The following is a 23,715-nucleotide window of genomic DNA, read 5'->3' on the forward strand; positions in this document are numbered from 1 at the left end:
ATGGAGGTTACAGGGTTAATGAATTTCGATTAGTTTTTTTTTTTTCTAAGGATTTTATTTACTTATTTGACAGATAGAGATCACAAGTAGGCAGAGAGGCAGGGAGAGAGAGAGGGAGAGGAAGAAGCAGGCTCCCTGCTGAGCAGGGAGCCCGATTCGGGGCTCAATCCCAGGACCCTGGAATCATGACCTGAGCTGAAGGCAGAGGCTTTAACCCACTGAGCCACCCAGGCACCCCTCAATCAGTTTTAAAATTTATAAAAAATCTGAAGCTTGGAATCTGTTCTAATGCCCTCCCAAAGTCACCGATTGTTTTCCCTCCTGGTGATGGTTCACATCTCAGTGAGTACTGTCCAACATCACAAAATTTTATGGTATATCATTCCTTTTATTATCAGTAAATTGAGCGATCCAACCAAAAAATTATTATTGATGAACTAATTGATTCAACGACAACAACAATTTAGCATGTTTTGACAGCATTGGTGATCTAGGGGTGGAATGTGGGGGAACAGTCATATAAATAATGCTAAGCCATAAAGGTCAAACACTGTGCTTTGGGAGTTTAGGAGAAATGGCCCGTGTACATAATCCGGTGGGTTTTGGAAGACTTATCAGAGGAGATAGGGTTTGAGCTGACTGCAGAGGATGAGAAAGACATTTACAGGGGTTTCATGGGGAGAGAGGTGGCCTGGGTGGAGAAACACGGATCCTAGGCTCAACCTCAGAGTCTCAGGGGAGCAAGGAGCCTGATGTGGGGCTCGATCCCTGGACCTTGGGATCATGACCCGAGCCAAAGGGAGACACTTGCCCACTGGGCCACGCCCCATGTTTTTGACAGTTTAAAAATGTAAATTCTTATGACTCATGATAGCCAAGAGGCGGAAGCGACCCTAATGTCCATCAACAGATAATGTTTTTTTAAAAAGTGGTATCTACATACAGTGGAATATTATTCAGCCTTGAAAAGGAAAAAATCCTGTCACGTGATACAAATGGCTGAACCTTGAGGACATTATGCTGAGGGAAATAACCCAGTCACAAAAATAAATACCATATGACTCCATTTACTTAAGTATCTAAAGTAGTCAAATGCATAGAAATAGAATGTAGAATGATGTCCAGGGTCTAGAACAAGAGTGAGTAGGAGGAGGCTATGTTTAATGGATCTACAGTTTCAGTTTTGCAAGATGAAAAAGTTTTAGAGACAGGTTACTTAACAATGAGAACACACTGAACACTATCACAGTGTGTCCTTGGAAATGATTAAGATGGCACAGGAAGACCAAGGAGGAGGCTATTGCAATGATCCATGAGAAAGACAAGGGTGACTTGGATTTCCGTGATAACAGCGGAACTGGTAAGAAGTGATCAAATTTTTTAAATATATGTTGAAGGTAGAGCTAGCAGAATTTGTGGACGGGTCACGCAGACATTCTGAAGGAAAGAAAGAGGAGAATCAAGGAGAGTTACAAGGGTTTTGGCTGGGAAGCATGGGTAAATAGAATTGCGACTAAGATGAGAAAGTCTATAAGAAGAGCAGATATGGGGGAGGTTTGAGATGATTTTAGGACATGTTACTTTAGAAATGCTCATCAGAAATGCAATTAGTGACATAAAATAGGCAGTGGATTTATAGGGATGAAGTGAATGAGAGGGGTCCAAGCTTAAGTTATACATTTGAGAGACAGCAACAAGAAGAATGTGCTTAAAATCAAAAGACTGGATAAATTTACCAAAGAAGAGCATATAGACCAAGAAAAGGCAACTCATTGCTGTTTCCTAAAGTACATCCCCCAGGGAAATGGGGAAGGAGGACATAAAAACACCAGGAAGCCGTGGTCAGAGAGAGAGAATGGAAACCAGGTATGTGTGCTGTTCTAATGGCAAGTGGATAAAGTATTTCCAGGCTGCTGTCAGCTTAAAGAAGATGAGGACTGAGAACCAGCTATTGGCTTAACAACACAGGTCACTGAGATGTGGATAGGGTAGTGGGTTCAGGAGAGAATTAGAAGGGAGCACATATGGCAGCATGCTTAAACCTCCCTTTCAGAGAGGAGAAATCAAAATAGCGAAGTATCCTGAGGGGGAATGAGATCAAGGTATTTTGTTTTGTTTTTTCACATTGAAAAAAAAAAATGTTGGCATGCTGATGGGAACAATCCAGTACAAGGTAGAAACCGACAATGTGGAAGTGGGAAAAGAGTACTGGGGCGATGACTTTGAGTAGATGGAGGCCATACAATGTGGTAGACAAGTGAAGGGGTCCACCCTAGGTAGAAGTATGGGAAGTTAATCCAAGGGAAGGGAGCATATATGGCTCCAAATGCAGGTAGGCAGGTAGTGGGGTCACTTGGGGCTTTTCTTCTGATTGTTTTGGATTTTTTTCAGTGAAATGGGATGTAAGGTATTCAGCAGGAGTAGGATGGGATTAGAAGTATTGGAGGTTGAAGGAGCAGAGAAAGCATTAAATACTTGTGAGAGTGGAAGAGTGACTGAATAAAAACTTGTAGCGTTGAATAGTTACTGGGTAGGTTATACTAATGTATAAACATTCATCATCCTTTCCTCCTAGCTCCTCCTTACCATGCATTACAGTTCCCATCCTGTTGATGTTACCCTTGGCCCAATGACTTTCTTTGACCAGTGAAACGGTTGAGTGGAAGTGGCAGGTACCACTTCAGAAGGGAAAAAAAAAAAAGATTAAGATGGTAAACGTTATGTTGTTGTTGTTTTAACCACAATTAAAAACTTTTATAAGAAGTCAATTCTTCTTCACTTGAAAGTCATACAGAAACAGGCAGCAGACCCCGTGGACTATAATTTGCCAACCTCTTGCCAGTGGGTGGCCAGTCTGAGTGCAAAAAAGATGGTCCAAATCAGTGCTTCTCAAATGTCCCCACTGAAAGACCTCTAACAACAGAAAAGGAGGAATGTAGACTCCCACAGGGGTCTGCCTACAGGTCTATAAAATTCTTTTAAGTACTCTTTCAAATGAAGTTCATGAACGTCTTTGAATCTTAGTCTATAACACATGTTGTTTTAATGTGACATTGGCATTTGCTGCAAAAATCTGTGAAAACTGATGCTCATGCAAGCTCAAAGAAGGTGAGTGACCTAGTCAAGTCACATAGCTAGAACATTCAGGTATGGGACTGGATCCCAAAATTCCTGATTGGAAATGTATGCTTTACACCTGAACAGGCTGTCTTTCCATCAGGTTTGGCTCTCCATTCCCAACTCCTAGCCATATTTCTCCATAATTGACGCAGTCTTCACAGTAGTGATGGCAAAGCACTTTTGGGTTTCTTCCAAAATTTATCAATTCATGTTTAATACCATCGGGTCAGAAGTCTTATACATGTTTGTTCTGCTATATTCTAGAATATTTTAATTGATATTTTCTAAAACTCATTTTCATCTCTTGCCCTAATTATGTTTCCTCATCCATATTTTTTTTTTTTTTACTTTTCATAGCATCCCATTCTGTTATACATTGTGAAATGTTAAATTATGAAGGACCTGACAGATTTGCTATTTTTGTATATCCATCGTCCACTTTTTCTTGTGGCAGATTGTATTATTTGTTCAGAATTCTCCTTTCCCTCCCTGTCCTTCCCCCCAAGTCTGACTTCAGACTTGGTCATATGACTTGCTTCCCCCAATGGACTTTGAGTCAAAATGAGGGTATGAGAATCCTAAGCAGAGGTTTTAAGAGGCCTCATGTGTCTCTACTCACCTCTCTCGAGCTCCTGCCTTCCTAGAGAACCACAGGTGTCAAGTCAAATATATTCCTTCAGTCCAGGTCCCAGAATGAAAAGATGTGTGAAACAGACCAGAACCCAGACAACCCAGATCCATTTGTTGTAAGTTTCTGAGTCTTGGAGCTGTTTGTTACATTGAATTATCCCAGCAAAAGCTGACTAATACATCCCTTCTCCTGGAGGTAGGGCTTCTGTTTTCTTCTAGAGACCCAGCCCTTCTCTGCTTTTTATCACAGGGTTTGGTTGGGCTGGCCTTCCTCCACTGGGTCCCAGCACCCTCCCATACACCATGCTGCTAACTCCCATCTCTGTTGAGATATCAGCTCTTCCTATCAAAGCTAAGAGCCTAACACTCTCTTGGCCAGTGGAAATGAATGAGCCTGGGCCTTGTTACCTGCTCAAAAGGGCTCCTACAAAAATCTTACAACCCACGCAGTCTTAATTCCTGTTTTACAACAAAAACATAGAAAGAAGACTGTGGATCATACAATACTAAATGTCACACCTCTTGGCTCCTTTTTGATCATGGGCAGGAAGGCATGGGGGAAAAAATAACAGTTGTTATGGACTTAAAGGCTGTGGGTCCCAAACATGAACACTGAAGCCCTAACCCCCATTGTGACAGTATTTGGGGGTGTGGCTTTGGGCGTTCATTGGGTTTAGATGAAGTCATGAGGGTGACACTCCTGTGTGGGATTAGTGTCTCTATGAGAAGGGACATCAGAGGGTTTGCTTCCTCCCTCTCTACCCACACGTGTGTACTGAGAAAAGGCCATATGGGAACACAGCAAGAGGGGGCCATGCTAGGAAGAGGGCTCTCACCAAGCACCAAATCTACAGGCACCTTGATCTTGGACTTCCCCTCCTGCTATGGGAAATAAAGGTGTTATTCAAGCCATCCAGTCTATGACATTTGTTCTAGCGTTCCCAGCAAAGACAGTGGTTTTCCCTTAGAATGCAAAGGACAGATGCTGGAGACACCTAAAAGCAAAAGTTACTACCTGTGCCAGGAGGAAGAGCAGAGTCAGCTCTGAATTACTCACTCACATGGAGAACTAGGAGCGGTGGTGTGGACAATCTCAAACACCAGGAAAACTTAAGAAGCTTTCATTTGACCAGAGAAACCCGAGGGCTGCCCATAATGTTTCAGGAGTGCTTTGAACAGGGGCGTGTTTCCGCAGAACTATCAAACTGCCTGATGAAAACAAGTACACCTTTTCTCTCATGTATACTTTTCAAAATAAACATGGTATTCTGAATTGTATGTTTGAAATTTTTTTTTTCCTCCCTGAGAAGGCTAATAAAATAAGTTTACATTCTTCCGGTCCACAGATCCCTGGATCACACGGGGACACAGAGTGAGCTCTCCTGAGTTACAAGGGAAGCCAGCGAGGGATTACAAGGATAATCCCTAAAGTGTAAAATTAGCTGTAGAAAATCAGGGGTTGATAAACAGTTCTCTTCCCCATACTTTCTCCTCCTTCTCTGCTCTTTTTCTTGCCCCCACCTCTCATACCTCATGGCTTCCCACCCTTCTCAGAGATTTGGCAGGCCTTGTCCTACCTTTCAGTGAACTATACATACCAGCCAGGAAGCAAATGCTCCGAAATGGACTGTCCTATGACTCAGGTGCTCTGACGGCACTTGTGGGTGGAGAGCTGATACAAACTTGAGTAAAATACAGTGCGTGCCCTTTAGTAACACTCAGTTTAGGGGCACCTGGGTGGCTCAGCAGGTTAAAGCCTCTGCCTTCGGCTCAGGTCATGATCCCAGAATCCTGGGATCGAGCCCCGTGTCAGGCTCTCTGCTCAGCAGGGAGCCTGCCTCCTTCTCTCTCTCTCTCTGCCTGCCTCTCCACCTACTTGTGACCTCTGTCTGTCAAATAAATAAATAAATAAAATCTTAAAAAAAAAAAAAAACAACCCACACAGTTTAGTAGACATGAGAAATTCGTGAACAAATAATCTTTAGAGAAGATTGTAAAAATAAAAAACTAAGTTGGGGGTAGGGTTGCCTGGGTGGCTTGGTCCGTTAAGCGTCAGCCTTCTGCTCAGGTCATGATCCCAGGCTCCTGGGATGAAGCCCCAAGTCTGGGCTCTCTTCTGGGGGCAGGAAGGGGGGAAGGGAGAGTCTGCTTCTCCCTTTCCCTCTCCCTCTCCCTGCCGCACTGCCTGCTTGCTCTCTCACTGTGTCAAATAAATTAATTTTAAAAAATCTTAAAAAAAAAAAAAAAAGAAAGAAAGAAACAAAGGGTGGAATCTAAGTTGATTGGTTTGGGTTGTGTATAGAGACCAGTAGTCTTCAAAACTCTCCCCAGGTGATTCTAAACAGTAAACCCGGCCTGAGAGCTGCCCCAGATCTACGGCATCACATGTTCTGGCAGGCGAGACCCAGGCAACCAGTATTTTAACAAGCCCCCCAAGTGATGCTGGCGCACATGCAAGTTTGAGAACTACGGTGGGCACGCTAGGGAGTGGAGGCACAGAAATGGAAGGTTCCGGAAGGTGAGCTGTTGGGATTGGAACGCAGGGGTGGGGGTGAGGGGCCCTTCCAAAGTCCCCCCTCCGCCTTGGGGCAATGGACAAGCTCTCCAGCGAGAGGCTGGCCTGAGTCCTCCGGGTGGGCCATCCCCGAGGGATGATGGGCTGTGTAGACCTGCCTTGCCACCACAGAGCCTCCTTCTGAAGCCTCAGTCGCTTAGACTGGTGGTGGCTGCTCACTTCCCTCTGGAGCTCTTAGGCAGGAAAGGTTGGGCCTGTGGTAGGCCATAGTGAATGGCTAGAAAGGTCTCTTCCTGGAGAATCCCGGCTTCCAGTTTATGGCTCCTCATTCTTTTCCCCAAAGTAGGCCCCCTACTCTGAGCTCTGGCTTTTTTTTTTTTTTTTAAATCCCAGACAGGAACTGTGTCCATCCCCAGGCAGAAACCGTGCCTCCTCTCCACATCTCCTAAGCAGTCACGTCCCCACCCACGATAAAAGCAGCCCTGTACCTAGAGCCACCGAACACTGCACCCCACTACCCGTGCCCCACTGTCCCACAACTCAGCCATTCCAGCTAACAGAAAACAGCCAGGCCAGCGGCCTCCCCGCCTCGGGCCTTTCCGCCCAGGCCAACTGGGCAAGGCACGACCCCACTGTGGTGCAGGGCGCAGGGACCCCAAGGGCAGAGGAGGGCTCCCCGGGTTCGCCGTAGCCCGGGGTCGCCAGCCGCGCCCCGGGTCGGGGGGCGGGTGGGCACTTCTCTGGGTTTCTGGCCGAGCAGTCCCCCCCGCCTCGGGGAGGGGCTGCGGCCGCCCGGAGTCGTAGAGGGTCCCGAGGCTCCTCCCCTGGGGTGGCCGAGCAGGAAGCGGGGCGCGCGGCGGGCGGGGGCGCGGCGCGGTGCGGGGCGAGCGCGCGGGGCGCAGGCGGCGGAGTATGCGCGGGCCTCGGCGGCCAGCCCCGGCGTACAGCCGCGGCCGGGGCGCGCGGCGCGGGGCGGAAAAGCCTGTTTACACAGACTGCACACCGCCTGGGGAATAATGCAGTAAAGGAAGTGAGCCGGCTCGGCCTGACTGCTCCAACTTCCTGCTCTCACACACACACCAGAGGAAAAAAAAAAAAAAAAAAGAGGAGCGAGAGAAAGAAAAAAAAAGGGGGAAAAATCAGGATCTCATTACAAGAGCAACAGACCGTCTGCAGACGCCTGTCAGCATGGAAAGTCGGGGGCTTTCGCCCGGTTCCTCCTAGAAATTCCCCCGAAGAAGGATCTTGAAAGCTCCCCCACATCTGGGTAGGTAGCAAGCAGGGTTTCTGCCTGTTGCTCCGACAGTTGCAAACTTTCGTCGGGGTGCTTTTTCTTTTTCTTTGGCTTGGTGGGGGTGGGGCTGGTGGGCGCCGCGGGGTGGGCTGCGGCCCTGGGGAGGGGGCTCCGCCGGGATGCTCCAGCGCCCGCGCCGCCCGCCCTGCCGGAGCTCCGCGCCGCGTCCGACCCTGCGCCGGCGGCACCCTGCCTTGGGGCTGCGCTGCAGCTCTGAGGAGGGGGCGCGGGGGGGGGGGGTTTGGAAGGGACGGTGGGACTTCGGGTCCCCGGCAGGAACGGCGACGGGGCAGGCTGCGTGTCTGGATGCTGGATCGCCGCCGACCTTCCAGCAGGGGCTGGGACTCCCCAGGGGTGGCAGTGGGCACCGATGCTCGGATTCGGGGAGAAGACGAGGGTGGAGGGGGAAGCGGAGGGCGTGGGTAGCGAAGACGCGGGGCTGGGGGCCACGTCCCTTATCGTTCGGCAGGTGACCCCCCCCCCACACACACACCCGCCCGGGTCATCGCCCCCGGGCGCAAGCCCAGGTGGACCTTTAAAAGCCAGCGGAGTCCTTACTGGACAGGGTTTTGGCGAAGGACCGGGCAGCAGACGGTCTTGGAGCCCCCCGCTCTTTAGGAGGGGGCGCTTCAGCTGGCAACTGAACGTTGGCCTGTAATGCTACTGTAACTTTTGGGAGGAGGAATTAAAATTTGGGAGAGTTAAAAGAGACAAGTAAGAGGTCTCGGTTTTGTTTTATTTATTTATTTTTTTTTTTCTGAACCGAATCATCCTGAGGACAAGCTGCGTTTAGGTGGCGGGTGGGGGTGGGAGTAAGAAATGTTATTTCAGAAACTGCAAAAGGGGCTTTTTAGAAAAAAAAAAAACGAGTGTCGGGAGAGTTTCTGGCTTGTCTGGAAACGGCAAGACTAATTGCCATGCGCTTCCGCTTTGAAACTGGCAGCAGACAGCATCTTGAAAATGACTCACTAGAGGAGCTCACAAAGAAACTGGTTTGCTCCTTCTCAGGTTTATGTATTTGTGCCTTTTACAGTTTCCTTTGTAGTGTTCGAAGGGTCCCCCGCCCCCTCCCCGCCGCCCCCTCCTACCCTCTCGCTTTTGGAAGCCCCTGGCCAGTCTTTAACTAGCCCCAGTACCCCAGCCGGAGGGGGGCTGGGGGAGGCTGAGTTGTTGTTGGAGTTGGCTGGGGAGAGGGTTACAGGGATTCTGCTGCTGCAGGGGGAAAAAGTTCCCTGAATTTTCCACTGGCTGCTGCAGGAAGAGAGAGCCCCTTTAGTCACTGCTAAGTAATGTCTGCACACACACCAAGTAATCTCATTAGGAGTTTCCGCTGCTGCTCCATACAGGAGGGGTTTTGTGCAGCTCCTGTCAGCTGGGGGAGTACTGTGCTGCAGAGGGGGACAAATTAGTGCTTTATTTACTTAGAGGTGCAGCTGCTGGACAACCTTTTTCAGGGCAGTATCTTGAAAACTTTGAAGTCACTTGGGCCCTTTTGGATTTTGGACTTTCAGGTTTTTCTTTCCAAGTTGTCTATAGGGTCTGTGTAGGGGGTGCGTGCGTGTGTGTGTGTGAAGTTTCTGTGGCCCCAGCAGCTCAAACGCCCCCATCTTCTCTCATCTGAGCTTGTGTCTTTGTCGGAAGGGGTCTAGGGTGCTGGGGGAGCCACAGGAGGTGAGAACCTCCAGTGTGTTCCAGGCATCTATTAATGAGCTCAGATAGATTTCTGAGCCTTCCTGCTTTATTGCCAAACAAAATGCCCTCTGATCTCTTTCCGTTTTTCTCTGTCTGTGGCACACATTTATTTGGGATAGGTCAGTTATGAGTTTCTTATGAGTTTCAATTGATGGGGATTATAAAATTACAAATTGTGTTAGGAGGTCATGTGGGTCAGACAGCGAAGAAGACTGTCCATAAGTGTTTTTAGAGTTTCCGGTAATGATCCTGCCTGCAAAACCCTTGATGGTCTTTCTAGGCCAAATATAGCAGAACTTAAGGCCTTATGCGTCCCCCCTCCTTTTAAACTTTTAAATGTTGGAAATGTGTAGAGTTGCTTAAAAGGGTAAAGAATTTTAAGGAACCTGCTTGGAACTGTGGGGTTCCCTTAACTGACAAGGACATGCTGCCTGGGGACGGTACTCTTGAAGGGTTTTGAGGTGTTGGTATTTCTCTTCTGGTGGCAAAGCATGTCCCAAAAACAGCCCAAGGAGGGTGTGAGTCAGTGGATGTGAGTACGGGATGTCCCTAACACAGGGCCGGGCACAGCAGTAGATGCTCAATACATTGCTGCGTTGAAAGCTGTGAGTAGGACCGCGACACTTAAAACAAATAGATGAGAAAAACACTTTTCAGATTGCAGGAGAGGCCCCTTTCAGTGAACTACAAACCAGCCTGGATAAACAGACTTTGGGGAGTAATTTTGTCCCCCAGGTGACATTTGGCAGTATCTGGAGACATTTTGGTTTCATAACTAAAGGGGGTCCTCTTGGCATCTAGTGGGTAGAGAGTCAGGCGTGCAAGCTACCCATCTACAGCAAGGTACAGAGCAGCCCCGCCCCCAAGAATTTTCCAGCCCCAAATGTCAGTAGTGCCTACTGTGAGAAGGTCTTATCTACATTAACAATGATGGTGACTCTTTTACCTGCCTCCATTCGATGAATAGGACATTTACAAGTTGTCAGTTGCACTTTTCTGTCACATATGTACCACTGTGCATGAATTTTCTCACTCTCTCTTTTTGGTCAGTAATATGCCATAGAATGACATTGAAATGATGAATTGTGATGGTTTACCTTTTGGGGCTGAATTAGACCATCTCTGAACCTCACTTACTTGGTACTAATGCTTTTCAGACCAGATGGCAATAGTCCAGATAGGAGAGAGCAGTGATTTTTTTTTTTCAACCCTAGTTGAATTTTGAAATTTCCTAAAACATTTATTAAAGATGTCCTCTTCTTATTATTAAAAAAGTTAATAATTTAAAACTGCTAATATACAGTAAATGTAACTCTGAGATCATATTTTGAAATTTATATTTGTAATAACTTTTTGGAACTTGAATCTTTTCCTGAAATCGGTTTTAAAGTCCTTCCAGTCAGAGCATTTAAATTAAAATATTCCTTTCTTAGCTGTCAGATACCGGGTTTTGTGTGTTCTGTGCTACCCGGTTATGTTTGTACACCTCTCTGATTCAGAACACCAGTGTGGTTGCAAAACATTACCTAATGACAAACCCAACACTAAAAAAAAAAAAATTATCCAAGGATGTGACTTCCTGGAGTAGAGTCCCCTTTTGGGGGTGGGGGGTGGTGGGTGCTGATGGTGAATTACTGCTTATGAATTAATGACTTTGCTCCTTCCCAGTCCTAGAGACTGATCCAGCCACCTCTGTGTGCCCCAGAACTGGGGTTTCTCATTAAACTTTAAAAGCAATGCATTCTCTCTTTTGGCTGTACCTGGGCTGCAGGCAGCCGGCTTCTGCCCCTTCCTAAGGGCCTACACACACACACACACATTGCGCACACACACACACACGGGCACATGGGTCATTTGAATGAAAGACCCCAAGATTTTTCTGTATGTTTCAAGCAAGAGCTTTTTATGTCCTGGTTATCCATAATTCCCTTTGTCTTTGTATGTTGATTTATAACATATTTGAGATTGCACTAGCATGATAATATTTTCTAAAGGTTAGGTAGGTTTTTTTCTGTTTTGAAAAAATATGAATGTGAATTATGTTAGGAAGATTCAGAAAACCACGAAGAAAAATATAAACATCTCCCATAATCCCACTGTTAACATTTTGGTGTATATTTTTTCGGTCTCCTACAATGTGTGTGTGTACACACACAAATACACATATGCACACATAAAACTTTTCATTGGAGTCACACTGTACTTTCTTTTGTAACTTATTTTTACTTAACATACCATTTTATACATTTTCATAACTGGTACCAAGACCAAAAGTACTGCACATAGAACATGCATTTATTGATCTAATAAATGTGTTGTCTCAACAGTGGATTGACATACTTTTTTACATGGACTTGTTCAATGTTTTCGTCTCTGTGGCTCCAAGTAATGTTCTAAGAATGCTGACCTCTTAGAAGACTGAATTCATATGTGCTGTGAAATTTGGGATTTTGATGAGTTTCTGTATGATTTAAGAATGAGTCATGATTTGCAGCCGAATATCAAGATGTAGTAACAGGAAGTCCAGGGCTCTACACATCAAAATAGAATGTTAGATGATGAGAAAGAGAAGCTAGGTTAAACCGAAAACGTACCTTGAACTTTAACCATAAGGTGGGAGGAAGGTGCCTCTTGTACATTGTGACAATTCTGAGTTATTACTGTTTCATTTTATATCCAGAGAGTTTCCAGACTTTGAAACTGAGGTTTTCAATGGCTTTTCAGCTCAGGATGACTATTGCCCATGGTCAGTTTGAATTAAGATCATCCAACTTTTTGGTTGAAACTGTGGCAGAGAGACGATGGTTTTGTGGCACAGAACTCTGGTTTTGCCACTTCAAGTGCAGCCCCAGTAAATGGAATTGTGTGTGTGTGTGTGTGTGTGTGTAAAACCTTCTGTTAATGAATCCTAAAGGCCTTCAAAAACGGTAGATCATTCAGTCTTTTAAGTAATTGCAGAAATTTGACTCCTACCTATAACCAAAGAAAAATGGCCTTTCATCTATTACTGGAAACTTAATGTATGTGTCAGCAGTTTAAAAATAAACCTTGAATTGGTCATTTCAATAAACTGTAATTTGGTTTGAATTGCTTCTAGGAATTATTAACTCATCGATTATGTGTTTTAATTTGCATTTCCTGGAAAGCAATTATTAAATTATTCTAAGAATTAAATGGGATTATTTTATAATTTATCTTTGAGACTTATTTTTATATTTTTAAAGAAATTAAGATGGTGGTTTTACTAATATATTCTAATTTAAGTTGGACTAAAATTAATTTACTCACCTGCTCTAGAAAGAGTCTCTAAAGTACATGGTCCTCATAAGTATTTCTAAGCTAATCTAAGTATATCTAAGAATAATTCCTAATTTTCCATGTGTAAATATGGAAATAATGGGTTAGGTATAAAACACACTTATCTAATGCCTTCTTTTAGACTGAGGTCAGGAATCCTTTACTCAAAGAAGTAGAACAAGGAATCTGAGACCCTGATGTCTTTTTTTAAAAAAATTGAGGTATAATTTCATACAGGGAAATGGACAGATCCTTGATGTTTTTGTATATACCCATGGAATCCTCACCTCTTACTTCCAAATAGAGAATATTTCCATCACCTGAAACATTCCCTAGCTATTTTTTTAAATTATGGTAATTTCACGAGTCTACCTGTAGGTTATTAAACCTCAGAACACTTTGATAAAATACTGCAGTATTTTTATTTAATCTGCTTCATTGAAAACTAATCATTAGAATGTGGGGATTTCCTCAGCAATACCATAGGAGGAAAAATCCCTCCTACATTATTTAATACCGCATGAGTTAACCAAAAGTTATGTGTGTGCTACAGGAAGGAGCAGATTCCCTTAAAACCAGTTGTGTTGAGGGGCTATCTCTGAATCTCCCTGGATGGTGAAGTGATTGAAGTGTAGAGGTTGGTATAATCCCTTCCAAATCAACTTCTTTTGTCTACTTTTGTGGAGTAAGGAACTTGAATTCCAAGAGTTGTGAAAACATGATGTTAATTTTTGCTCTCCTCCCCAGCCAGCCAACTTCCAGGCATACAGGGCGATTTAGGCGAAGTATTTTGTGGTGGGAAAGGGGTTCCCCATAAATTTCCCCTTCAATCCCATTCTGGCCCCTTGTAGAATAAGGAACCCTCAAGGGAAGATTGCTGTTGACTGCTGTGCTGCATTTCCTCCTTTTTGTAAGGCTTGCGGCAAGCATCACTCATTTCTAATGGCCGGGTCACCTCATTCTTGGGAACACCAGTGACTGTCTGGACTGGATGCTGAGTAGGCCAAGATAAGATTGTGATCACTAGGTTCAGTCCCTGCTCCTTCTTTCCTATAGTCTTTGAAAAGGCTCTCTGTCTTCCACTGCTATGTCTGAGGGGTCCCTCATTCCCTCTGGCCGTCTTTAGTCCCTTGTCTCCCCACAGGCTAGAGTGGTCCTGAAAACACAGGTCTAACCGTGCCACACATCCACCTCAGATCTTCCAGTGGCTTTGGCCAGGGTAGAGACCGGAATCCTTCATGTAGACAGTATGCCAGCCACCCTGGCTTTTCATCCATTCCTCACAGGTGTCCTGTGCCCTTTGGCTACTGGGCCTTTCCAGATGCTGTTCTTTCTCCTGGGAATTCCCTTCCCCGCCCCCACCCCACTCCCATCTATCCTGCTCTCTCTGCTTTGCTACTTTGTGGCCATCCTCCAAGGCTCAGCTTTTGCTGGGCCCCGAGGCTGGCACTCCCACCATCATCCAGCCATCTGCCCCCGCCTTCAGAGAGCCCTTGCCGTATTTACTAACCTCAGTACCCTCTCCAAATTCTCCCTCTCCAGATTCTCACTATCCAAACACAGGTACTAAACACTTTGAGATCTCGTTTTCTGGAGATAGGGCTGGTGTCCGTCATTTTCCTTATTACTCATTATCCCAAACTCAGGAACGAGAGAGGGTTGATAGCCCAGCCTCCCTTGTTATCCAGAGCCTCTGCCAAACCCTTGAATCCTTTAGACTTGGAGAGTGAGGGAAGTACCTGCCCACCGATGCATCATGATGTGTTTCACATCTGTCTCGGCCCTCAGTCTGGAACCTTCCTCTGGGCCTGCTCTGTTTTTTTCATCCTCGTAATTATCCCAGCACGTTGTCCAGTACTTGGCATTCATTGAATTATAAACCATCTGAAGGGGGAAATCTTGCCGTTGGGCTTGATAAAGGTCTTTATTGCTATGCATAAATCCAACCCTTTGCTAGACAGTAAATTATTTGGATTAATAAGAGGCCTATCTCTTGGTGAAATCATGAAGACAGCCAGGAAGAGCCTGTACAGAGGATATGTCATTTTCCAGAGTTTTTGTCCGGACTTGCAAGAACCATAGATGAACAGAAACAAGTTTGTTAATATCTGAGAGGACAAATGCCAGCCTTGTTGTTGCTACCAGTGTTGTACTGGGAATGGTTGGTTAACAGTTAAATAATTCATAGGTCAGTGCAGCTTGAAAGGATCTCGATGTAAAATTTTTTATGTGTTAAAACCCATCATTCTACAGCAACGATCGTTGGTCTTTTATCAAGATGTCGACTGACCAAGTTTTGGTCATTCCTCTGGGCTGTGTTCCATAATATTTGCAGTTAAAAATCCTTCCCCACTTATACTAAAACCTGTATGTAGCATTTGTCTGTAACTTCTTGTAATTAATGATGTTTCTGATTGATTTCTGATTGATTTCGAGAATAAGGAAAGACCCTGTGTATTTGAAAGGATGAATGACTAATACCTCCGCTGTTTTTGGGGAAGGCGGGCTCTGTCCGCTGTGCCTTTCAGCTGCATTTTGCCAAAGAGGAGTTTGTTGATAGTCAGACCTTGACTTACCAGAATGTATGATTAAGCAGATTTCTCTCTCTGCATTTCACTGTCAGGAGGGAGAGATAAAAACCCTACAGCAAAACAAGCCCCAGAATTTATTCCAGGATGTGCTCAGAAATTCTCTGTAAGAATTAAACAGCAAGGATTCTCTTACACTGTCTGCATCTGTATATGGTCAGACAGTTTCCTAACACAGTTAAGAAGAGCACTTTTCTGGTTAATACTCAGTGAGCTGGGGATGTTCTCTCCCCACTCCCTCCTTATTGGATTTTGGACAGTTTTCCTTTAGAGGCTAAGATACAAAAGCCATGGTGGTTGGAGTTCCTTTGAAAGTGAAGAAGATAAGCTTTGACAGGGGAGTGTGTGTGTATATATATGTATGTGTGTGTCTCCGCATACGTAGGCGATAAGAGAAATGCCTGAGTCGAAGAGAGTGGGACAGTATGATCTCACTTTTTGTTCCTCCTACATCCAGAGCCACTGTTCTCACAGAGGATTCAAGTCCTAAGAGAGAGGATGGGAACATAAGGGAACATTTGCTAAACTTCTCGCCCAAAAGAACCACTATTTCACTGTGAGAACTCAGAAAACTTGGATTTTTAAAAAATACAGTTTATGAGAGAAGGAACTAGAGATACCTAATTTCAGCAAGTCCCATTAAGAACATACAAGAAGGGAGCAAACCTTTTAGTATTATTTGCAAGAGCATATCTGGACACCGGACCTCCACGTTCTTGTATGGTTTTGCATTTTGAAATCTTCTGAAATCTAGAATCCATGAGCGTTGGTAGAGATATTTCCGCTAATGTCTCTGCCTGTTTTCCAAGACCTAGAAACCGATCACATAGACCAGAAGGTGTTGGGTAGTAGAACATTAATATTTATTTTTATTTCATTTTTTCTTTTTAAAAAGTATTTTAGAACAAACATCTCCAGATTCTCCAAGTGACTTTCTGAGCTCAGGACTGGAACTGATTAAACCCCAGGCAGAGACCTGTTGTCACATCAATGCTGAGGCCCTAGTGAAGGGCAGGAATGCCTGTTGATGGGCCAAACCCATCTTTGATAATCGAGGCCAAAACGTCACTCAGTCAGCCCCTCGATATTCCTATGACCTTTGCTTAATTGACTGCTTTGGATGCCTTAGTGCTGATTCTCAGTTCTGCATTTATGATACTTGGATAAACTGAGCAACTTTGAAGAGTGCTACAAATTCTTAAAGTGAATTACTTTTATTACAAATGTATATGCTCTTGGAAGAGGCCCGGAATCCAACAAATGTCCTGGGGACACTGGGGTTCTCCAAAGCTCAGAGTTCCTGCTCTTAGATAAGAGCTCTTGGCCTGCTTTGATTTAAATCAGAGCTGAACCACAGTAATAGCGTCCTCTGCCAGCCTTTGCCACATCCTTTGCTTTTTTTTTTTTTTCCCCTCTTAACCTAAATATTAAACCCGATTTGTCTTTAAGACCTTGACATAGAAGATCATACGTGCTCTAGATAATGAAAATGTAAAAAGGGTGACTTTCTTCAGCAAGGGGGACAAGATCTCTAAAGCAGGATCCATCTGTTATTTATTTTTTTTTACAGTTAATATGTTGTGGAACAGTTATTAGAAGAGGAGAGTATCATGTTGTATGTAGCATTTCAGGAAAGGGCCGAGCCACATTGGTGGATGGCAGATTCCCGAACGGGAAGTGAGGGCCATGAGGACGCTTTGGGGTACATATTGGCTGTTTGATGCTGATGCACCAACAGCCAGTCTTTTCCATCAGATGCCGTTGTAGGCTTCTCGAAGGATGTGGGTGTGCACGTTAGCCAGACACAATGAAGAAACCATCGGTCTCCCACTTATGACTGTGTTCATGTTCTTTGGTTCATTTACTCAGTGCATGTGGGGGGGGTAGTAAATAGGTTTGAAATATAAGGCATTGGGAGGGTTTTGAAGTTATTTTCTACTTTTGCAATTCTGATTCTTAGAAATAACAATACTTACCATGAACACCAAGATATTTTAAAATGTGCTCCCCTTAGTCGAGTCGACAAGTCAGGCTTGATTTTTCAGTAGACATTCAGTGGAAAATGAGATGCCTTTGTGTGACACGTCACCTTTATGCCATTGTATTTTTGCCTCATGTTAAAAAGAACTCTGTGAGAAGTTGTTGACGTTTAGTAGAACCCCTGCATTTGGTACCATGAGGCACAAAAATGTGAGAGAAACATAAAACCATAAAAGGGCTGGTCTACCTTCACCACTGGAGACGCAGCTAAAATCCCCCACAGGTGTCCACCACATGAGCAGGTGATGACATTTGGAAGACAGCAGCGTCACTGTTTTTTTTATAGTTCCCTTGGAAAGTGGGTATATTATCATAACAGATTATGTAAAAATGTTGATGCCTCGCATTTGCATTTCCTAAACCATGACAGAGTTTTGCTGAGAAGAGCGCGGAAGGAAGGAAGGCGCGTGCGCTGAAGTGCCCACAGAACGTAGAAGCCCCTAGAAGCATCTAGAAGCCCAGAGGAGTCCATTTCCTTGCTTAGCTAGCCGTCCGTGCGAGGTGGCAGTTACTGGGTAGAGCAGGACCCAAACACGAGCTCGTGTCCATATAAGTCAGTGGAATCTGGAGCTTTTCAGGTGCCACCACATTTTGACATGTTAAATTTTAGGGAAAGGAAAAGCTTTATTGTATTATGAGCCATTTGTAAATGATCTGCTTAGAAAGCTGTATTATAAAGTTTTAACACTGCTCATATACTCTTTTTTTTTTTTTAAAGATTTTATTTATTTATTTGACAGAGAGAAATCACAAGTAGGCAGAGAGGCAGGCAGAGAGAGAGGAGGAAGCAGGCTCCCCACTGAGCAGAAAGCCCGATGTGGGGCTCGAACCCAGGACCTGGGATCATGACCTGAGCCGAAGGCAGCGGCCTAATCCACTGAGCCACCCAGGCGCCCCCTGCTCATATACTCTTGAAGAACATCAGGGTCAGCTCACGAGCATCCTTTTCTCTTGTATTCTTTTAAAAAGACTCTAAAGTGGTTTCTGTAGATTTACCTCAAGAGGGAAAGCTAATTTTGCCAGGGGTGCCAATGTTGGGGCCAGTTTTCTTCGGGGACTTAACCATCCAGAAATGATGGAAGAAATGAGGCTTTATTATTATTATTATTATTTTTTTAAATACTTTTTTTTTTTAAAGATTTTATTTATTTATTTGACAGACAGAGATCACAAGCAGGCAGAGAAGCAGGCAGAGAGAGAGAGGAGGAAGCAGGCTCCCTGCCGAGCAGAGAGCCCGATGCGGGGCTCGATCCCAGGACCCTGGGATCATGACCTGAGCCGAAGGCAGAGGCTTTAACCCTCTGAGCCACCCAGGCACCCCAGAGGCTTTATTATTTGAAGTTCTATAGAAGAGACAAGAGAAGTCTCTCTGGGAAGACCATGACTTCTCTCCCTCTCCGGGCCACTACTAGGGCCATGAAGGAAAGCTGGAGGGAGAAGGTCAAGGGCTCCTAAGATTAGTAGCCTGATGTGTCCTGCATGCATGAGAAGCAGCCACTGGTGACGAGAGACGTGTTCTAATGCCAGTAAATGAGGTAGAGAGACTGAGCCACGCATGGGCAGCCTGGGGGACCTGCGGTGGCTTTGGTAGGACGTGGTCACACTGGAGAGAGATTTAGAGGACCTGGACATCTGGGCCAGGAGGAAAGGCTCTGCATCTTTCCCGGGGTGGCCCTGGAGAGGTAGGGTTGTGGTGCAGATGTTGGAGGCGGCCCAGACTGGGGGCAGGGGGAAGGGGGGCAGCCAGGGAAGGTGCACAGATGGTTACCTTTCTGACAGGAAGTGCCCAAAGCTGCAGCGGGGCTGGGAGGCTGAGCACAGCTGTGCACATTTCCCGGTCACCGGGGTCCCTTGGGAATCCTTCAGAGAGGAAGAGATGGTGTCGCAGCCCACACCTGACCCTGCCTGGCCTCCTTCCTCCCCCACCCTGGCGTCCACCCTGTGTGTGTGCGCATGTGTGACAGAGACAGGGGGATGATGTCCGTGAGGCTGTGGGTGGCTGAGTGGGTGACATTTGGGGGACTGGCCCGAGGAAGAAGGACACCAGGGCTAAGAGGAATGTGTGGCTGTTACCACTGATGGCGAAGAGCAGTGTCCAGATTTTTAATTAGAAGAGCCGAAAATGTGAATTTTCTTTGATGAAACCTATTTTATCTTGCCTTTTTTTTTTTTTTTTCCCTAACGTTTCCACTGGGTGGTGCTGCGGGAATTCCTACCTTTTGCCTTGGATCTACCCTTCCCAGAAAGACGCCTCTGAAGCATAATAGGAGGAAGTCCTGATTTAGAAAGATTTTACAGTTTCAACACAATGGAAGGGTCTGGAGGATGCTCTGACAGGAAATGTTGGAGTTTCTGGATGTGGAAAATCCACCATCATTCTGTATCATGCACAGGTTTTCTTACTATGCCGCAGATAGACTTTTTGGCTTTCTCCAACTTATTATTTAGCAGAGAAGAGCTTTCAGGTTTATCTGAAAGATTATGGTTTCGTTCTAGTGGAGGCAGTTTGTAAGATTTCCTTTATTTTCAATTTTTGTAAAACTGTCATAACAAAGTGAGCAAACAAACATTTCCTGATGTTAAGACAACCATCGATTTAAAAAATCTCTCTGCGAAGGTTTGATTTGAAGCTGAAGACATCATTCCATTCCCGTTTCAAAGAGTATTTGTGCAGGGCACTGACCAAAAGGGTAACTTGGATTTTTATTTTCCAAATAATTATACCGAGTCTTTCGGTCTGAGGACGCTCGTGTGCGGAAGCGGGGAGGGTTCGTCTAATCCCTGTTTTACAGATAAAGAAGTTGGAACAGGGAGAAGTTGACCTCTCTGCCCGAGATCGTGCAACTCTTTACGGCCACGGCTGGTGATGGAATTTGTGTTCCGATGTCTAGATTTTCCCCTTACGCATAGGATCAGGTTTTTAAAATATGAGTAGTATAGAAGTTTAGGTAAAAGCTTTTTCATTCCAAGTCACATTCCAAGGGGAGTATGGGAGGGAAAAAACATACCCACTGGGACTTAGGGAACTCATTTAATGGAAGCTCACATGTAAGGACCGTTAGCAAGATTTTTAAGTAAGTTGTACTGTATGCAAGACAGCATTTTGTTTTCGTGTGCTTGTCACGGTCCTCCACAAAAATCCCAAACATTGCTTCCTTAGAACCTGAAACAAGGCTTCGCCGGAGGCATCTGTTTTTAAAGGAACAGTTCTGAGTTCCTGCCGGGGGCCAGGTGCTGTGCTAGATACTGTCACATGGTCTTAGTGGGGTTCCCAGTGTATCCCTATTCGCAGGTGAAGTGTTGCCCGAGATTCCTTCTATGGTTAGGAGAAATGCATGCAGGTTTGGTGCTGTGTCTCTGGAGCCAGGCCTGATCCCTCGTGTTTCTTTTCTTGCCTTCCATCCTCTTGTTCCGCTCTGTGTGCCCACACTGAGCAGGATGGTCTCTCCTGCTGAAGGGTGGCTATGTGACAGAAGGGACCACTTCTTATGTCTAGTCTTCATAATCAAGAGCTACCCTTGATTATTTAGTGAGGGATGAACCTGGAGCGTGTCAAAACCAACATACAGATCTTCTTGAAAAGGGAGATTGGCTTAAAAAAATGATGGTGGCATAGGTTCACAGTTGCTTTCTTAAAATGGAGCCAGTTGGGATTCCTGGAGTCACAGATGAGGCAAAGTGAGAAATGAACAAGGAAATTCCCTGATCTGATTTGTGGTGGGAAAGTTCCATCTCCCACTGAGGTAAAACGAGGCTTCTCTCTTAGCAGCAGTGAGGTGTGCATGTAGGAAATGAAGCCGCCACTGGAGGAGCTCTGTGTGGTGATCAAGGACCTGGTCGTTGGACCCAGATGACCCTGGACAGGAGTCTCTGTCTGTCTGACTCCTGTGGCCATGAGCATCTTATTCTACCTCTTGAAGTCATGACTTCCCTGTAGAGCATTTAATTTAGGTGTGTGTGAAGCACTGAGCGTAATGCCTGATACATAAGAGATGCTCATCAAGTGTTTGCATTAAAAAAATCTCCTGCTTAAAGAAGTAACAGATTTGGGGGGCCGATATTAGCCCTTTTCTTGAGAATTCCATGGAATCTCCGTACTGCTAGTCAGGGAGGATATACCTAACATTTCCTTTAGAATAGAGCTCTTAATTTGAGATTTATAAATTTAGTGTTTTACAAATCCTGTTGAAATTATATGTATTTTGTATGAGTTTACCTTCCCTGACTCTAGATTCTTCTTCAGATTCTCAAAAAGAGTCCATGGACTGAATACTGGAAGAAGATACTGCCCCCGGGGATATATATATATGTGTGTGTGTGTGTGTGTGTGTGTGTTTCTAGACTCTGCATGTGATTATATATTTTAAGTTGACTCTATGAGATTGTGGATATTTGGCTGTTTTGGGCCCATAAAAACAGTGTCACATAGTTCAACCTAACGGTGATAATTGTTAAGAAATACAGTTGGAAAGAGCGTCATAATGAAAGAGATTATAATGAGGTGTGAATATAGCTTCTTTTCATGCGCTATTTATCAAAAACTCACAAGATAAACTTTGTCAGGGATCCTCGGACCACTGTTAATCCAATTTATCTAAAATAACTTCTGTGGACGGTACTATAAAATAGTCTTGATGTTCCACTGGGGATTCATTGATAGCTTTATCACAGCTAATGAATCATTTTTTTAGCTCCATATGCTTTTGATCCAAATGGCTACTGTTGAAGGAGAATTTGCTTTGTATTTTTTCCCCCTATTGAATTCATAGGGTTAATTACTCTGGGGAGGAAACAAAAGTCTCAGTGAGTTTTCTTGGGCAAGAAGAATGGCAGCGTTCTTCCAGAAAGCAGAGTTCGACTGTCGTGTTGAGGGTTAAAACCAAGCTGACACACAAAGCAAAATGAAACCAGAGCTGCAATTACAAAGTGGGACAGATGTAGGAGGCCAGGTTTCCTGTGGCCCATTTTCCAGTTTCCTGCCTGCAACCTGCACAAGAGGAAGCTGAATGTTACCAAGTATGAGAACTGAAGGGGGACGTGCTTCGGGCCAGAATTAAGATAGGCACACAGAACACGGGCAACAAAAACAATGGCAAAGAAAGTGAATGCTTGGGTTTTAGTCCAAAAATGTCTGTCTGTTTCAAGAAAAGACATTGTCAGTAAAGCCTGTGGTTCCCTGCGAGACTCTGTGGCGGGGGACCTGGGGACGGGCCCGGGTTGTTGGAACCTCTGAGTTTTATAGTCCTACTCCTCTTTCAAGATGCTCTTTAAATACAGTGGGTTACCTGAAAAGATTTTTCCCTGCAGTGCCCGGGATTTCTAAATCTTCTTCCTGGGCATGTTGATAAATGAGGGAGGTGGATGTGGTTAACCGAGTGGCTATAATGAACTACAGCCTCATTTTGGGAAGGCTGGGTGACCAGTTGGCTGCTTTGATCTAGCAGGCTTGTGTTCCTTTAACTGCCCAATAAAATTGTGTGTGATGTTTTCAAAGAAGAGATTAAATGGTGATGTGTATGGTTAAGACTGCAGAGCACACTCTGTGTGTGTGTGTGTCTACCTGACGAGCCATGTGGGGAGAGGCAGGGCTCCTGAAGTCAGAAGACACTGGAGAAGTGGACAAGTCCATCTTTCTCCGGAGATTAAAAAGAGAATAATAAAATTATTCTATGTGTGGGTTACTAGCATATTCTAGAAGAGTCTCTGAAGTCACATGTTATAGTCCCCACCTTAAGAGTAAAGAAATTGAGGTTCAAAGAAACTTAGATTCACTGCATACCTTTTTAAAAAATATAACGCAAACTTTATTTCTTAAGCATTTTTGAGTATACAGTGTAGTAGTGTTAACTATATGTACAGTGTTTTACAGGAGACCTCTAGAACATTGTTTTTTATCTTTCAGAAGTAACTGCAACTTCAGTCCCATTAAACAACTCCCTTTTTTCCTTCCCCCCAGGCCTCCCTCTACCCCCTCAACTACCATTCTCCTTTCTAAGAGTTTAACTACTCTAGATACCTCAAAAGTAGAATCATCACTGCATACCTTTTTATAGAATGCCTGTTGTCTGCCGGTGCCATGTTGGAATTGCTGGGTGACACTCGTGTAAGGATGGCTAACACTAAGAAGCTCCACTGGTGGGAGCCTTGTGGAAGGCTCTGTAGAAAGCAGAGATGAAAACAACAGTAGGCCTTGTTGAAGGCTCATAACGGACAGGGCACTGTGCTGAGCTTTTCCCCATACACCCTCTCATTGAAATAGGCTTGCCTCTTGGAGGGACAGAGAAATAGGTCTGTGCCTTGTAGGCAATCAATTATTTATGAACCTTCTGGATTGATTACGGTTTCTTCTTCAAGCCCAGAAAGGACAAACTCTGTACCAGGAACATTAGGAAATTGGGGGATGTTGCCAAGTTAGGGAACACAGAGGTGCCCAGGTGAGGCAGCCTGGAGGGAAAATAGGCCCTTTAACATTTCAGTGCAGGTCTATCTGAAAATGGGGAGAGGGGGTGAGGCAGGGCAGGGTTGTCTAGTAGTGGGGT

General features: G+C 44.9%; 1 protein-coding gene across 1 annotated transcript in view; it reads left to right on the plus strand.

Annotated features, from left to right (window-relative positions):
* Positions 1-7,136: 7,136 nt before the first annotated feature.
* ELK3 (ETS transcription factor ELK3) overlaps positions 7,137-23,715 on the plus strand; it is a 68,647-nt gene continuing 52,068 nt past the window's right edge. Inside the window, exon 1 of the mRNA XM_047739413.1 lies at positions 7,137-7,532. The gene's annotated coding sequence lies outside the window, so the exon portion shown is untranslated. The remainder of the gene's footprint in view (positions 7,533-23,715) is intronic.

This window comes from Lutra lutra, chromosome 8 (genome assembly GCF_902655055.1).
Source record: "Lutra lutra chromosome 8, mLutLut1.2, whole genome shotgun sequence".
Taxonomy (NCBI): Eukaryota; Metazoa; Chordata; class Mammalia; order Carnivora; family Mustelidae; genus Lutra; species Lutra lutra.